Genomic DNA, 19,283 nt, shown 5'->3' with positions numbered 1-19,283 from the left:
GACGGATTAAATAAAAGGTTGCGAACGTTAGGTGTTTTCTTTGATTTAACGAAGGCTTTTGACTGTATTGACCACAAAATATTACTGCAGAAGTTGGAACATTATGGAGTAAGGGGAGTAGCTTACAACTGGTTCGCCTCCTACTTTAAGAACAGAAAGCAGAAGGTAATCCTCCGCAATATTGAGAGTGGTAATGATGTTCAGTCCCAATGGGGCACTGTTAAATGGGGCGTTCCCCCGAGGGTCGGTGCTGGGGCCACTGCTGTTTCTTATTTATGTAAATGATATGCCTTCTAGTGTTACAGGTGATTCAAAAATATTTCTGTTTGTTGATGACACCACCTTGGTAGTGAAGGATCTTGTGTGTAATATTGAAACATTATCAAATAATGTAGTTCATGATATAAGTTCGTGGCTTGTGGAAAATAATTTGATGCTAAATCACAGTAAGACTCAGTTTTTACAGTTTCTAACCCACAATTCAACAAGAACTGACATTTAAATCAGACAGAATGGGCATGTTATAAGCGAGACGGAACAGTTCAAGTTCCTAGGCGTACGGATAGATAGTAAGCTGTTGTGGAAAGCGCATGTTCAGGATCTTGTTCAGAAACTAAATGCCGCTTTATTTACCATTAGAACAGTATCTGAAATAAGTGACATTTCAACACGAAGAGTAGTATACTTCGCATATTTTCATACGCTTATGTCATATGGTATTATTTTTTGGGGCAATTCTTCTGATTCAAAAAGGGTATTTTTCGCTCAAAAACGGGCTGTTCGAGCTATGTATGGTGTAAGTTCGAAAACCTCTTGTCGAGCTATGTATGGTGTAAGTTCGAAAACCTCTTGTCGACCCCTATTCAATAGTCTGGGAATTTTGACATTGCCCTCACAGTATGTATTTTCTTTAATGTCGTTTGTTGTTAGCAATATTAGCTTATTCCCAAGAGTTAGCAGCTTTCACTCAGTTAATACTAGGCAGAAATCAAATCTGCATGTGGAATGCACTTCCTTGACTCTTGTGCAGAAAGGAGTGCAGTATTCTGCTGCATCCATTTTCAATAAGCTACCACAAGAACTCAAAAATCTTAGCAGTAGCCCAAACACTTTTAAGTCCAAACTGAAGAGTTTCCTCATGGCTCACTCCTTCTATTCTGTCGAGGAGCTCCTGGAAGAGCTAAAAAATTAAGCAAATTCCAGTGTTACATTCTTGATTTTCTTTATTTAAACTAACGACTTGTCGCCTGAATATGTTTCTTATATTTCATTTTATCTGTTTCTACAATCGTGTTATAATTTCATGTATTGACTCGTTCCATGACCATGGAGACTTCTCCTAAATGTGGTCCCACGGAACAATAAATAAATAAATAAATAAATAGTACAAGTTTATATGCCAACTAGCTCTGCAGATGACGAAGAAATTGAAGAAATGTATGATGAAATAAAAGAAATTATTCAGATAGTGAAGGGAGTCGAAAATTTAATAGTCATGGGTGATTGGAATTCGAGCGTAGGAAAAGGGAGAGAACGAAACGTAGTAGGTGAATATGGATTGGGGCTAAGAAATGAAAGAGGAAGCCGCCTGGTAGAATTTTGCACAGAGCACAACTTAATCTTAGCTAACACTTGGTTCAAGAATCATGATAGAAGGCTGTATACATGGAAGAACCCTGGAGATTCTAAAAGGTATCAGATAGATTATATAATGGTAAGACAGAGATTTAAGAACCAGGTTTTAAATTGTAAGACATTTCCAGGGGCAGATGTGGACTCTGACCACAATCTATTGGTTATGACCTGTAGATTAAAACTGAAGAAACTGCAAAAAGGTGGGAATTTAAGGAGATGGGACCTGGATAAACTGAAAGAACCAGAGGTTGTACAGAGTTTCAGGATGAGCAATAGGGAACAATTGACAGGAATGGGGGAAAGAAATACAGTAGATGAAGAATAGGTAGCTTTGAGGGATGAAGTAGTGAAGGCAGCAGAGGATCAAGTAGGTAAAAAGACGAGGGCTAGTAGAAATCCTTGGGTAACAGAAGAAATATTGAATTCAATTGATGAAAGGAGAAAATATAAAAATGCAGTAAATGAAGCAGGCAAAAAGGAATACAAACGTCTCAAAAATGAGATCGACAGGAAGTGCAAAATGGCTAAGCAGGGATGGCTAGAGGACAAATGTGAGGATGTAGAGGCTTATCTCACTAGGGGTAAGATAGATACTGTCTACAGGAAAATTAAAGAGACCTTTGGAGATAAGAGAACCACTTGTATGAACATCAGGAGGTCAGATGGAAACCCAGTTCTAAGCAAAGACGGGAAAGCAGAAAGGTGGAAGGAGTATATAGAGGGTCTATACAAGGGCGATGTACTTGAGGACAATATTACGGAAATGGAAGAGGATGTAGATGAAGATGAAATGGGAGATACGATACTGCGTGAAGAGTTTGACAGAGCACTGAAAGACCTGAGTCGAAATAAGGCCCCCGGAGTAGACAACATTCCATTGGAACTACCGACGGCCTTGGGAGAGCCAGTCCTGATAAAACTCTACCATCTGGTGAGCAAGATGTATGAAACAGGCGAAATACCCTCAGACTTCAAGAAGAATATAATAATTCCAATCCCAAAGAAAGGTACTCTATGATTGGAGTATAGTGTTGCAAACTCAGTAATAAGCCATCGATATCCAAGAAGGCAGTGTTTCTTGGTCAAAGGAGAGTAAACTGCAGCACCATTGTCGAGTCGCACCGGCATTGTTCTAGTAAGCAACGAGCAGGCAAGAGAGTGGATCGCTGTCTGAAGCTGGAAGGGTTGTCGGATCGTACAAATGGTAAAACAGCTAAAGACGATTTGGAGAGGGAGAACTGTATTACGAATTCGAGCAGTTATTAATTAATTGTATTGTATTGTATGTTAACCGAGGACCTAGAAACGACGGAGAGGCTCAGACCCCGCCGCAGCCGTAGTGGTCCACAACCCCACGACGACTACCCAGAGTCCACTTCACCCCTCCGCCGCCCCACACCGAACCTAGGGTTATTGTGCAGTTCGGTCCCCGGTGGACCCCCCAGGGAACGTCTCACACCAGACGAGTGTAGGCCCTATGTTTGTGTGGTTGAGTAATGGTGGTGTACGTGTACGTGGAGAACTTGTTTGCGCAGCAATCGCCGACATAGTGTAACTGAGGCGGAATAAGTGGAACCAGCTCGCATTCGCCGAGGCAGATGGAAAACCGCCTAAAATCTATCCACAGACTGGCCGGTTCACCGGACCTCGACACAAATCCGCCAGAAAGCCGTGCGTTAGACCTCACGGCCAACCGGGCGGGATATTAATTAATTGATGACTAACTGAAACCCTAAGCTGCCGACAGGTGTTGTTGATATACCTCGATGTGGACAGCTGAAAATGTGTGCCCCGACCGGGACCCGAACCCCGGATCTCCTGCTTACATGGCAGACGCTCTATCCATCTGAACAACCGAGGACACAGATGAATAGCGCGACTGCAGGGACTTATCCCTTGCACGCTTCCCGTGAGACTCACATTCCCATCTGTCCACAATTCTACCTATGTAGTGGCTCAGATGGATAGAGCGTCTGCCATGTAAGCAAGAGATCCCGGGTTCGGGTCCCGATCGGGGCTCACATTTTCAGCTGTCCACATCGAGGTATATCAACAACACCTGTCGGCAGCTGAGGGTTTCAGTTAGTTATCATTTATTCCAGGGAAAAGCTGCACGATCATCTACAGTATCTGTTCTTTCGAGAACAGTTACTGTCTTCATATATTAATTAACTACTAGGTATAAGAAAAGTTAACCAGAAAAAGCGGATGTCAGGCTTTCTGATGTAACTAGAATTGAAGTTACTAATCAGGATTTACGTGAATTAACGAACTGTAGGAGACTCTAACAAAAATCGAAACTGTTATTGTGGTATCATCCAAAGAGTGCGGTGCTACACGAAGGTCGGTAACGCACATCGATTTCTCGCTGGAATAAGCAGTGGCGAATGGGAGTGGTTGAAAAAGACGCGTCCTTTCTTTCAGCACATCAGCACACTCGTTCTCGCACGGAGGTCAGTATAGAGTTGATCGTGGAAGCGTTCTGTCCCAGTTTGTGACATCAGCTGAAGCAGTCAACATCATCAATGAGTAGAACTGAAGGTTCAATAATGGTTGTAAATTATCAAACACTCATGTGGCAAACGTTTGTGTGAAGTCAAGTAAATCTTTTTATTCATTTTATTTTAAATTGAATACAAAAAGTCTCAACCTCAATAACCTTTTTTTGTATAAGGTTACCGGTTTCTGTTTTAGACCATCTTCAGACCTACACTGAAATATTTAAATACAATAGAATTACACGGATTTAGTAACATACAAAAAACATCTTAGATAAGAAATAATATATTTACAATAAAAATCAGATATCAGCCTCCCATTCATGGGGAGAATCTTAAGGAAATGTAAGACATCCACGAAGAAGTGGCTTGCAAAACACTTGTAAGACCTGTTCTTGAATATTGCTCTTCAGTCTGGGACCCTTACCAGGCTGGATCCAACGAGAGCGGCGCGTTGGTCACTGGACCATCTATTCGTCGAGAGAGCGTTGTAGAGATGCTCAACAAACTCAACTAGCAAACACTACAAGACAGGCGTTTGGCTCCACGAAAATGCTTACTGTTGATATTCCAAGAATGTATGTTCCAGGAAGCGTCGGGCATCGAGTTACTTCTTCCCATATACGTCTCTCGGACTGACCACGAGGAAATTAGAGAAATTGCAGCTCATACGAAGATACAATCTTCAAACGCACTATTCGTGAATGGAACAGGCAAGTGGCGAATAGATAGGTGTACCAGAAGCATCTTCCACCACACAAGCCAAAAGGCAGCAAGGGTTATAACTATGAATAAATTTAATTATTCTTTTCTTCTTTCGTTTTAAATTCTGGCAGAGGAAGGACTGGCGATTGACCATCCGCTGTCATTGAGTCCATGGAATATCAGTGGAAATTAATGATAAATAAAGCCGTTATTCGCAGTTACACTGAGCTGACAAAAGTCATCGGATATCTTATAATACCGTGTCGGACCTCCTTTTACCCGAAGTAGTGCAGTAACGCGTGTCATGGACACAAAAAGTCGTAGTAAGTCCCCTGAAGAAATACTGAGCCACGCTGCTCCTACAGATATCCGTAATTTTGAAAGTGTTACTGAATCACGATTTTGTACATGAACTGACCTAACGATTATGTCCCATAAATGTTCGACGGGTTTCATAACGAGTGATCTGGTAGGACAAATCATTCGCTCGAATTGTCCAGAATGTTCTTCACACCCGTCGCAAACAATTGTGGCTCGGTGACTTGGCGCATTGTCAAACACAAAAATTCGAATGTTATTTGGAAACATAATCATTTCCAGTCAATAGTCTGTTCAGTTGGATCAGAGGATGCAGTTCATTCCACGTAAACACAGTACTTTGTTGAAAACTTGGGTCCATGGCTTCGGGGGGTCTCCACCACAATCGAACGCTGCCATCAGCTATTAACAACAGATATCGGCACTCATCTCACCTAGCCATTGTTTTCCAAAGGTCTAGAGTCCAACTGATATGGTCACGAGTCTAGGAGAGAGGTGGTGCAGGTGATTTCGTGCTATTAGCAAAGGCACCTGCATTGGTTGTGTGCTGACACAGCACTTTAGCGCCGCAATTCGCCGCACTTTCCTAACGGATACGTTCCTAGTACGTCCCACATTAATTTCTACCGTTATTTCACGCAGTGTTGCTTGTCCGTTAGCATTTACAACTGTAAACGTACGCTGCTGCTCCCGGTCGTTAGGTGAAGACTATCGGCCCCTGAGTTGTCTGTGGTTAGAGGTAATCACCGAAATTTGTTGCTAACGGCACACTCCTGGACACTGTGGACCTAGGAATATTGAATTCCGTATCCATTTCCGAAATGGAATGTCCCATGCGTCTAGTTCCAACTGCCACTCCACGTTAAAAGTCTGTTAATTCCTGTCGTGCGGTGATAATCACATCGGAGACCTTTTCATATGGATCACGTGAGTACAAGCGACAGCTCCGCCAATGCACTGCAGTTTTATACCTCGTGTACGCGATATTGCCACCACCTGTAGTTGCACATATCCGTATTTGTGCATATTGCTATCCCACGAGTTTTGCACCTCAATGTACAATCCCCTGTGATTTTGGGTCCATCCTGTTTAAATGTAGACGTGAATAACAGCACTAAATTCTTTTTACTGCCTTCCATTCAAGATCAATCACACTTGTAAAATTTTGTACATGGCTGCACGTTCAGAGACCGTGAATAGTTACAATTTGAAGAAAAACAGCCCTCGGTCACTATTTTTTAACGAATTAACCGGGTTTCGACACTGCTAGGAGTGTCTTCCTCAGAATGTAAATCAAAGAATGGTCTATATTCTATAACGTAGTCATAGAAATATGACTAAAAACCTATGGTAGAGTATAAGTACGGAATTATTGTGAAAGACTGGCAGTATTTATATGTCATTTATAAAATAATAAATATGCCGAAAGGGCATTAGTGACAAAGATATTTAAGATAAAGAAAACTGTGATGGCGAGCCACTAAGGGCTGCTCGTTACTTGCGTGGTGCAGGTCGCATACGTTTTTAGTCATAATTCTGTGACCACGTTATAAAATATAGACCATTCTTTGATTTAGATTCTGAGGAAGACACTCCTAGCAGTGTTGAAACCCGGTTAATTCGTTAAAAATAGTGACCGAGGGTTGTTATTCTTTCAATCGCATCACACTTGTATTAGCAAACTGGGCTAAAAAGCCGGGATGCATATTTGTAGTGGTCGCCAATTTTCCCATGTCGCTTATGTGCCAGTGCAGCTGAAGACAAATTTTGGGGAAGACACTGAGTTGAGGGCGAGAAAGACGCGGCGCCTCGGAAGTGGAGGCGGGTAAGTGATGGGTGAAGTGGGTGGGGAGCTGAGCGGCCTCGGCGGAGCACTCGGGGCGCAGCGGGTGGCGGCCTAATGCTGCCCGTCTCATCAGCAGGAGTGTCTCGCCGCGTCCGCACCCCGCAGAGAAAGTCTCCGGCCCTGTTGTGTGCTGCCGCGTCTCCTCCTCACAAGTTGTTTCCTTTACCTATGAAACACAGGACCCCTTTCAAGTATACTGATGGAAAAAAAATCGCATCGCCAAGGAGTTGTGCCACACAAACGAAAGTCGGTAGGCGTGTTTCTATGTGCTAAAAGGAATCCGCTGAACGTGGGTTACACGATAAGTCAGTCAAATCTAAAGGCCATATATACAACTAAATACACTACTGGCCATTAAAATTGCTATACCACGAAGATAACGTGCTACAGACGCGAAATTTGACCGACAGGAAGAGGATGCTGTGATATGCAAATGATTAACTTTTCAGTCCATTCACACAAGGTTGGCGCCGGTGGAGACACCTACAACGTGCTGACATGAGGAAAGTTTCCAACCGATTTCTCATACATGAACAGCAGTTGACCGGCGTTGCCTGGTGAAACGTTGATGTGATGCCTCGTGTAAGGAGGCGAAATGTGTACCATCACGTTTCCGACTTTTATAAACGTCGGATTGTAGCCTATCGCGATTGCGGTTTATCGTATCGCGACATTGCTGCTCGCGTTGGTCGAGATCCAATGACTGTTAGCAGAAAATGGAACTGGTGGGTTCAGGAGGGTAATACGGAACGCCGTGCTGGACCCCAACGGTCTCGTATCACTAGCAGTCGAGATGACAGGCATCTTATCCGCATGGCTGTAACCGATCGTGCAGCCACGTCTCGATTTCTGAGTCAACAGATGAGGACGTTTGCAAGACAACAACCATCTGCACGAACAGTTCAACGACGTTTGCAGCAGCATGGACTGTCAGCTCTGAGACCATAGCTGCTGTTACCCTTGACGCTGCATCACAGACAGGAGCGCCTGCGATGATGTACTCAACGACGAACCTAAGTGCACGAATGCTAAAACGTCATTTTTTCGGATGAATCCAGGTTCTGTTTACAGCATCATGATGGTCGCATCCGTGTTTGGTTGACATTGCGGTGAACGCACATTGAAAGCGTGTATTCGTCATCGCCATTCTGGCATATCACCCGACGTGATGTTATGGGGTGCCATTGATTACACGTCTCGGTCACCTCTTGTTCGCATTGACGGTACTTCGAACAGTGGACGTTGCATTTCAGATGTGTTACAACCCATGGCTCTACCCTTCATTCAATCCCTGCAAAACCCTACATTTCAGCAGGACAATGCACGGCCGCATATTGCAGGTCCTGTACGGTCCTTTGTGGATACAGAAAATGTTCGACTGCTGCACTGACCAGCCCATTATCCAGATCTCTCATCAATTGAAAATTCCTGGTCAAGAATGGTGGCCGAGCAACTGGCTCGTCACAATACGCCAGTCACTACTCTTGATGAACTGTGGTATCGTGTCGAGGCTGCATGGGTAGCTGTACCTGTACACGCCGTCCAAGCTCTGTTTGACTCAATGCCCAAGCGTATGAAGCCGTTATTACGGCCAGAGGTGGTTGTTCTGGGTACTGATTTCTCAGGATCTATGCACCCAAATTGCGTGAAAATGTAATCACATGTCAGTTCTAGTATAATATATTTGTCCAATGAATACCCATTTATCATATGCATTTCTGCTTGGTGTAACAATTGTAATGTCCAGTTGTGTAGACGTTCCTTTTTTCAGCGCGCTATACGTGATTGGAATAGAATTCTGAAGGTAGTTGGATGAACCCTCTGCCAGGCCCTTAAATGTGATTTGCAGATTATCCATGTTGATGTACATGTAGGCAGATGATGCCTGTTGCGCATCAGTCGGATAAGAGTGGCGCTAGAACCGCCGCTATGAGATTGTTTTGCTTTAAATGCGCGCTGTAACGGTCCTGAGCCTTAGTTATCTTTGACACTGGACGTGGTGAGTTGTTCCTCTGTCATATGAAGTCGCTCTCCAGACCATGATTCCGAATTTGGTAGTGGGCCCCCAACTGGCTTCCTTCTAACCAACACACGGCCATCACTAGCACCTAGGCAGAACTAGCTTTCATCAGAAAAAAAACAATAGACATCCATCCTGCCCTCCAAAAAGTTCTCGCTTTACACCACTAAAGTCACAATGGCGGTGGTTTGGGCTCGCTGGAATGCGGTTGTTGACTTCATTTTGTAAGTAGGCTGTTTAGGTTTTTATATTGGTAACGCCATGTAGCACTCTGTATGAAAATCACTGGCTGTGCTGTGTGCAGTCTGTGGCTGGTTGGCATTGTTGTTGGGATATCCGCCATTGTAGTGAGCAGTTGGCTGTTAACAGCGCGTAGCGTTGCACAGTTGGAGGTGAGCCGCCAGCAGTGGTGGATGTGGGGAAGTGAGATGGAAGATTTTGAGAGCGGATGATCTGGACGTGTGTCCATTAGAAACAGTACGTTTTTAAGAATGGATGTCATGAACTACTATGTATATATTATGACTTTTGAACACTATTAAGGTAAATACATTGTTTGTTCTCTATCAAAATCTTTCATTTGCTAACTATGCCTATCAGTAGTTAGTGCCTTCAGTAGTTTGAATCTTTTATTTAGCTGGAAGTAGTGGCGCTTGCCGTATTGCAGTAGTTCGAGTAACGAAGATTTTTGTAAGTGATTTGTGAAAGGTATAGGTTAATGTTAGTTAGGGCCATTCTTTTGTAGGGATTATTGAACGTCAGATTGCGTTGCGCTAAAAATATTGTGTGTCAGTTTAAGCACAGTCATCTATAATTTTTCTAAGGGGACGTTTCAATTTAGCTACTCCTGGGCAACCTGCATTCTCTGATGTTTCAACAGTTCTGGAACAAACTTTGCTGTCACACGTTAGCAATGGGGTAAGGACGACATTAGCGCAATTTTGGTAGTAAACTGATACGCAAAATAATGAAATTGACTAATTAATTAGCCCCAACCACGCACACGCCCATCCCCACCCCTAGATGACATGTGTTTTTCTTAGCCTGGGAATTCTGACATTGCCCTCACAGTATATATTTTCTTTAATGTCGTTTGTTATTAGCAATATTAGCTTATTCCCAAGAGTTAGCAGCTTTCACTCAGTTAATAGCAGGCAGAAATAAAATCTGCATGTGGAATGCACTTCCTTGACTCTTGTGCAGAAAGGAGTGCAGTATTCTGCTGCATCCATTTTCAATAAGCTACCACAAGAACTCAAAAACCTTAGCAGTAGCCCAAATACTTTTCAGTCTAAACTGAAGAGTTTCCTCGTGGCTCACTCCTTCTATTCTGTCGAGGAGCTCCTGGAAGAGCTGAAAAATTAAGCAAATTCCAGTGTTACATTGTTTATTTTCTTTATTTAAACTTACGACTTGTCGCCTGAATACGTATCTTGTATTTCATTTTATCTGTTTCTACTATCCTGTTATAATTTCATGTGTTGACTCGTTACGTGACCATGGAGACTTCTCCTTAATTTGATCCCACGGAACAGTAAATAAATAAAAAAAAGGCAGTGCGATCTTTCCCTTCTGGAAAAGGAGGTGGAGGTATTTGACTGGGTGGGAGAACTGGAAGAAAGGTCGACTGAACTGTTCAATCCTGGGACCCAGAGTGTAAAAGGTGATTATAATGTGACCATCATAGTTACAGCATTCCATTATTATTCTGGAATGCTGATGTACTTAGTTGTTGTTATTTATTTACAGCATATATTTAAAAATCACGAGCATTGTATTTAATTTCTTCTGTTACTCGTATGTTACAGAGGTGCCACCAACACCGCCATGACAACAGTTTGCTGTGGCCCGTCCACCTACAGTGGCGGTTATGGGGGCGCTTATCAAACACTCACCGGAACGACGTGCACTGCTGTGAAATGCGCCGCTCATTGCTGCGTGATAGTCGCCTGCGGCTGCTGCAGTGCCGGTCCTCGCACCATTGCATACCCTCAAACGTCTGTGTGTGCTTCAGTCAAAGCAACGATCTCCCACAGCCCACGCTGGCGATGGTAAAGTATCCCATATGCAGAGCAGCATCAACGAACGCCTTTACTACAGCCTGGGTGGCCCCATAGGAGCTTCACTGCCGCCACATCCTCCTACTACGCCTCCAGCTGTTTGCTCTCACTGGCAGCGAAAGGTATATGTGCCTCTGCACATACCACTCTGCGCTGAAGGCGTCTCCTCCGCAGCACCCTCATCGGCCGGGTGGAGCAGTCTTCTCCTTGCTGTAGTATTAATGATAGTGAACCTGTGGCAAGCTAGTGAAGGACATCACATAAACGGCGCCATGACCCCACTAGAAAATCGGCAGTTGTTAGGGCCTTTGAAGGGCGTATCTCATTTACTAGAATTGATAATCCTGCTGGGGGTAGCGCGACCCAGCCATGTTTCTAGACGTATGCCTCCCAGAACTGGAAGCAGAGCTCCTCGAAGCCCTAGATGTTCCAAAATATAATGCTATTAAATGTGTCGCAGTACTCTGTTGCGAGTTGACTCACCCCCCCCCCCCCCTCCCCGCAACCCATCAAACAGCAGGGTGCTACTGATGAGAGAAGCCTGCAGCACATCTGGGGTGATAGTGGCGTTATACAGAAGGTCCAAAAAAAAAAAAAGTATCCACTGTTTAAAAGTCCATAACTTGCAAACTAATTGGCAGAGTTGTCTCATTTTTGGTGAAATTGTAGCTTAAAGTCCAACTTAAAGATATCACTGTAGGTGTTCGGAATGGTCACCATTAACATCCACACACAAACGATTCCACCGAACTGCAGCACGAACTACTGACGGCAAAGTGTTTTATAGCAGCATATTTTACCCCTTTCCGTGCCAAAAATAGGTTAAGTAAAGTATAGTGTACGTCTATGGTTTTTATGGTACTGTAATCACGATGTCGCTGTTGATTTGAAACGGGTCCATGTTGTTGAGGAAAAATTTCATTACTGAGTAAATGTACTGTGAAGCAGTTGTAATAATTCCTCACCTTTTCAACAGCTGCCTACAAGGTATGCGACTGTGAACCCCACACATTATTCTAACTTCTTTCTTTTGAGCGGTGAATACCTTTTGCCTAAGTGTTGAGTTGCCCCAGAATATCATTCTGTATGACATCAGAGAGTTGAAGTATGCAAAGTATGTTAGTTTACTAATTTCTGCACCCTCAAAATTGGCAACTATTCTGATTGCAAAAGTTGCACAACCCAGTCGCTTTAGGAGAGCCAAAATATGAATTTTCCAATTAAGATTCTCATGTATATGTACATCCAAAAACTTAGTATGCTCTACCGTGGCTACTGACTTCTTTTGGTGTGTTATGTTTATTGACCCCCCCCCCCCCGTGAACCATAGACCTTGCCGTTGGTGGGGAAGCTTGCGTGCCTCAGCGATACAGTTAGCCGTGCCGTAGGTGCAACCACAACGGAGGGGAATCTGTTGAGAGGCCAGACAAACGTATGGTTCCCGAAGGGGGCAGCAGCCTTTTCAGTAGTTGCAGGGGCAACAGTCTGGATGACTGACTGATCTGGCCTTGTAACACTAACCAAAACGGCCTTGCTGTACTGGTACTGCGAACGGCTGAAAGCAAGGGGAAACTACAGCCGTAATTTTTCCCGAGGGCATGCAGCTTTACTGTATGGATAAATGATGATGGCGTCCTCTTGGGTAAAATATTCCGGAGGTAAAATAGTCCCCCCATTCGGATCTCCAGGCGGGGACTTCTCAGGAGGACGTCGTTATCAGGAGAAAGAAAACCGGCGTTCTACGGATCGGAGTGTGAAAGTCAGTTCCCATAATCGGGAAGGTATATTAGAAAATTTAAAAAGCGAAATGGATAGGTTAAAGTTAGGTATAGTGGGAATTAGCGACGTTCTGTGGCAGGAGGAACAAGACTTTTAGTCAGGTGAATAAAGGGTTATAAATACAAAATCAAATAAGGGTAATGCAGGAGTAGGTTTAATAATGAATAAAAAATAGGATTTCGGGTAAGCTACTACAAACAACACAGTGAGCGCATTATTGTGGCCAAGATAGACACGAAGCCCACGCCTACAACAATAGTACAAGTCTATATGCCAACTAGCTCTGCAGATGACGAAGAAATAGAAGAAATGTATGATGAGATAAAAGAAATTATCCAGATAATGAAAGGAGACGAAAATTTATTAGTCATGGCTGACTGGTATTCGATAGGAGGAAAGGGAAGAGAAGGAAACGTAGTAGGTGAATATGGATTGGGGGGAAGAAATGAAAGAGGAAGCCGCCTGGTAGAATTTTGCACAGAGCACAACTTAATCATAGCTAACACTTGGTTGTATACATGGAAGAAGCCTGGAGATACTGACAGGTTTCAGATAGATTATATAATGGTAAGACAGAGATTTACACAATCTATTGGTTATGAGCCGTAGATTAAAACTGAAGAAACTGCAAAAAGGTGGGAATTAAAGGAGATGGGACCTGGATAAACTAACTAAACCAGAGGTTGTACAGAGTTTCAGGAAGATCATAAGTGAACAATTGACAAGAATGGGGGAAAGAAATACAGTAGAAGAAGAATGGGTAGCTTTGAGGGATGAAGTAGTGACGGCAGCAGAGGATTAAGTAGGTAAAAAGACGAGGGCTAGTAGAAATCCTTGGGTGTCAGAAGAAATACTGAATTTAATTGATGAAAGGAGAAAATATAAAAATGCAGTAAATGAAGCAGGCAAAAGAGAATACAAACGTCTCAAAAATGAGATCGACAGGAAGTGCAAAATGGCTAAGCAGGGATGGCTAGAGGACAAATGTAAGGATGTAGAGGGTTGTCTCACTAGGGGTTAGATAGATTGTGCCTACAGGAAAATTAAAGAGACCTTTGGAGAAAAGAACCACTTGTATGAATATCAAGAGCTCAGATACAAACCCAGTTCTAAGCAAAGAAGGGAAAGCAGAAAGGTGGAAGGAGTATATAGAGGGACTATGCAAGGGCGATGAACTTGAAGGCAATGTTATAGAAAGGGAAGAGGATGTAGATGAAGATGAAATGGGAGATATGATACTGCGTGAAGAGTTTGATAGAGCACTGAAAGACCTAAGTCGGAACAAGGCCCCAGGAGTAGACAACACTCCATTAGAACTACTGATAGCCTTGGGAGAGCCAGTCCTGACAAAACTCTACCATGTGGCGAGCAAAATGTATGAGACAGGCGACATACCCTCAGACTTGAAGAAGAATGTAATAATTCCAATCCCAAGGAAAGCAGGCTTTGACAGATGTGAAAATTACCAAACTATCAGTTTCATAAATCACAGCTACAAAATACTAACCGGAATTCTTTACAGACGAATGGAAAAACTGGTAGAAGATGACCTCAGGGATGATCAGCTTGGATTCCGTAGAAATATGGGAACACGTGAGGCAATACTGACCCTACGACTTACCTTAGAAGCTAGATTACGAAAAGGCAAACCTACGTTTCTAGCATTTGTAGACTTGGAGAAAGCTTTTGACAATGTTGACTGGAATACACTCTTTCAAAATCTGAAGGTGGCAGAGGTAAAATACAGAGATCGAAAGGCTATTTACAATTTGTACAGAAAACAGATGGCAGTTATAAGAGTCGAGGGGTATGAAAGGGAAGCAGTGGTTGGGAAGGGAGTGAGACAGGGTTGTAGCCTCTCCCCGATGTTATTCAATCTGTATATTGAGCAAGGAGTAAAGGAAGCAAAAGAAAAATTCGGAGTAGGTATTAAAATTCATGGGGAAGAAATAAAAACTTTAAGGTTCGCCGATGACATTGTAATTCTGCCAGAGACAGCAAAGGACTTGGAAGAGCAGTTAAACGGAATGGACAGTGTCTTGAAGGAAGGATATAAGATGACCATCAACAAAAGCAAATCGAGGATAATGGAATGTAGTCGAATTAAGTGAGGTGATGCTCAGGGAGTTAGATTAGGAAATGAGACACTTTAAGTAGTAAAGGAGTTTTGCTATTTGGGGAGCAGAATAACTGATGATGGTCGAAGTAGAGAGGATATAAAATGTAGACTGGCAATGGCAAGGAAAGCGTTTCTGAAGAAGAGAAATTTGTTAACATCGAGTATTGATTTAAGTGTCAGGAAGTCGTTTCTGAAAGTATTTCTATGGAGTGTAGCCATGTATGGAAGTGAAACATGGACGATAAATAGTTTGGACAAGAAGAAAATAGAAGCTTTCGAAATGTGATGCTACAGAATAATGCTGAAGATTAGATGGGTAGATCACATAACTAATGAGGGGGTATTGAATAGGATTGGGGAGAAGAGCAGTTTGTGGCACAACTTGACAAGAAGAAGGGATCAGTTGGTAGGAAATGTTCTGAGGCATCAAGGGATCACCAATTTAGAATTGGAGGGCAGCGTGGAGGGTAAAAATTGTAGAGGGAGACCAAGAGATGAATACATTAAACAAATTCAGAAGGATGTAGGCTGCAATACGTATTGGGAGATGATGAAGCCTGCACAGGATAGAGTAGCGCGAAGAGCTGCATGAAACCAGGCTCAGGACTGAAGACCACAACAACAATATGTTTATAGATGGAATTATACTTTTTGCAGCAGAAAATTGGATGTACTATGTTTTTTCAAAGTTCAGAGCAAGCCCATTTGCAGAAAACCAATTAATAACTTTTCCAAAGACCTTATTTGTATCATTTTGTATCGGAAATTCTTTTACTGGATTAATAATTATGCTGTATCATCAGCAAACAGTGTCAGTTCAGCATCTTGTTTCACATTTGAAGGGAGGTCATTCACATATATAAAGAACAGGAGGCGACCCAAGATCGAACCTTGTGGAACACCTAATATAATTTCACCCCAGTTAGATGAAGTGGCAAACTCCTTTGAATCACTTGAAGCATATAAAGAGATTTCTTGCTTCCTGTTCTGTAGATATGACTTAAACCACTCATATGCTGTTCCATTTATACCATGGAATTGTAATTTCTCTAACATAATGTTATGGTTCACACAATCAGATGCTCTGGATAAGGCACAGAATATTCCTACTGGTGACATTTTACTGTTTAAATACTTTATTATGTGTACAGTGAAATTGTATATTGGTGTCTCAGTGGAACAGAATTTCTGAAACCCGAACTGAGTTACTAAGTATCCCATTACTGTTGAGATGGCTAACTACTCTTGAGTACATTATTTTCTCAAAGATTTTTGAAAATTCTGTAAGCAAGGATACTGGCCGGTAATTATTGACATCTGTGGTTTCCCCCATTTTAGAGAGAGGCCTGACAATGGCATATTTCAACCTGTCTGGAAAAATACCCTGAGTCAGTTATACATTACATATGTGACTCAAAACATCAGCTGTAATTGCTCCACATTGTTTTAATAACTTGTTATAAATGTCATCTACTGCAACAGAACATTTATTTTTCAAAGATTTAATAATTTTCCTTATTTTGCAAGAGGTTGTTAGATGAAACTTAATCTGACAAAAAATTTTCAAAACTGATTCTTCCATGTACTGCCTGGCTTTTTCTTTTTAACTATTCATACCTATTTTTTCTCCTACACTTAAGAAATGATTGTTAAATACATAGGCTACTTGTGTATTGTTGGTTAAGGTGGTCTCATTCTCTTTAACAGTAATACTACCTATCCCAGTGGTTACTTTTCCTGTCTCCCTTCTAACAAGATTCCATATTGATTTGATTTTATTGCTGGAATTGTTAATGTGACTGGACCATTTAGATCACAAAAATTGTTCAGGTTAATGGAATATTAGAACTCATTGATGAGTATTTGAATCTACGACGTTTCAACATGATGTTTGGATATACCAAATAAGAAATAAGCAGCAAAGTAAACCTGCTTAGAGTGCATTTTATAAACCATTACTTAACAAAGCAAACTGTAGACCCAGTCATAGAGATTGGATTGGACTGTTTCGGGGAAAGAGACCAAACAGAGAGGTCATCGGTCTCATCGGATTAGGGAAGGATGGGGAAGAAAGTCGGTCGTGCCCTTTCAAAGGAACCATCCCATCATTTGCCTGAAGCGATTTAGGGAAATCACGGAAAACCTAAATTGGGATGGCTGGACGCGGGACTGAACCGTCGTCCTCCCAAATGCGAGTCTAGTATACTATCCACAGGGTCATAGATTTAAGTTGGCCACATGAGTAGGTACCATCACGTTCCAGTTCAAAGTGACGAATGGTGCTATAGAGCAAGTATAGAAAATGATCATGGAATGTGTCTTCAGGGCCCAGCCCATGCCTTGCAGCAACCGTCATTAAATCTAGTGACGATGAGAAGGGCAAGAAGTGACGTGTGGCGATATTAGGCAGCAATTTTTTACAATATTATCAATAACAAACACCAACATTTGAAAACGTCAAAGGTTGCGTTTCACAGAATTTTACTTCACTGAGTGTGGTGACCCCATGCCCCTCTTATCCACATCCCCCTCAGAGGATAACACGGCGGCCGGATGGTCCCAATGGGCCACTTGTGGCCTGTAGACGGAGTGGTAGCAGGTACAATGAGGAAAAGTGTTCTTCTTACGGGATATAATTTTAAAAGAAGTCAGAACAATTTGCTCGTCATATGCGAACGAGATGGTATAGCTGGAGAATACTGTATGCTGCATTAGATTTTTACGAAAACATTGTAGCATATATGGAGGTGATGTCCTCTGTCACACAGTAGCTCCACATTAAAACCCGTGCCGACGTGGTTGAGCAGCTCGGTGGCGGTGCTGCGCTGTGTGCACCACGACACAGGCGCCGCCGAACGAACCTTCGTAGGACAGCTAGCAGTTCAAAAAATGGTTCAAACGGCTCTGAGCACTATGGGACTTAACATCTGAGGTCATCAGTCCCCTAGAACTTAGAATTACTTAAACCTAACTAACCTAAGGACATCACACACATCCATGCCCGAGGCAGGATTCGAACCTGCGACCGTAGCCGTTGCGTGTTCCCAGACTGAAGCGCCTAGAACAGCTCGACGACACCGGCCGGCGCAGCTAGAAGTACGCGAAGCCAGGTTTCGGTCGGTGAGCGAGGAGCAAACACGTGCAGAGCTCAGTAGTGGAAGCTGCCGTAGGATTTAACTGCACAACATGGTTACCGTGGTGGATGGCAACAAGAAGACGGTGTTGGCCGGAAAATTGCGATACGCCGAGAGTGGCCGCAGTTTGCTTCAGGGCTATCTGGCTGGCTGTTACTGAAGCAGAACCTGGAGACAGCGGAATTGGCTGTGTGGGTGTGTGTCTAGACAGGGCTGTTCTCTCGTGTTCAAGGTCTGCAGATGTTATTAAGTGATGTGCGCTAATGTGTGTATGAGTGAATTCACCATGATATGCACACATTATTAAACTAATACTTGCCTTGTAGTCTGCTTCATATCAGTCAGTTCTCGATTCTCTAAGTTTTTCAGATGCGTACTCTTTTGCCCACTGGATTTGATACCATTTGATTTTTCGTTATGATCTATGCAATCAACCTGATCCTTATTTATTCGTCACGTTACAGGTGATGTTTATTTGGAATGTATTCCTATTATAAAAATTCTCTTGATGATCTGATGTAGAATTTGCTCCTTGTATAACGATTTTGTGTGTGACTTTCATATGTATGAATTTTGAAACAATTTTTATTATTACAAAGAGCATTGATACTTCATATGATTTCACTGTAGTGGAATTTCATACTGTTATATGAGCATATTGGTGTTGACTGATTTCTTCTTGTTAACTAGCTACAAATCTGATTTGTTTGCCTCTACAACTGGATAAAGTATTACATTTTTCTTACTTTTTATCTTTCTATTATTAAGAATATGGCCTTCCATGGTTAACTCATTGGATAGAGTCGAAGTCAATCGAATAAAAGCCAATGAAGAAATAAATGGAAATTCCATTCTAGACAAAATATTGTTACCTTTCTTTATGGTGATAACATCAAACAGTTTTGATACATAATTGTCAATTAATTTTTATTGGAAATTCTATCATAAGTTGCATAATCAGTACCATCAGTTCCAACAATACTGAAGTTCATGCATTGGGCATGATTAGGATGAACCCAACCATCTCCAATATTTATATTAATCTCCATGTTCTTGTTGGGGAGATTCAAATTATTTTTAGTCTTCTCATTCAAAGGCAATGAGTGAAACTGATAACTTTCGACTTTGTTCATGATTTGTTGAAGAATAGAAAATATTAAGAAATTTCT

This window comes from Schistocerca piceifrons, chromosome 4, assembly GCF_021461385.2.
Source record: "Schistocerca piceifrons isolate TAMUIC-IGC-003096 chromosome 4, iqSchPice1.1, whole genome shotgun sequence".
NCBI lineage: Eukaryota > Metazoa > Arthropoda > Insecta > Orthoptera > Acrididae > Schistocerca > Schistocerca piceifrons.
Note: the sequence above shows the minus strand (reverse complement) of the source record.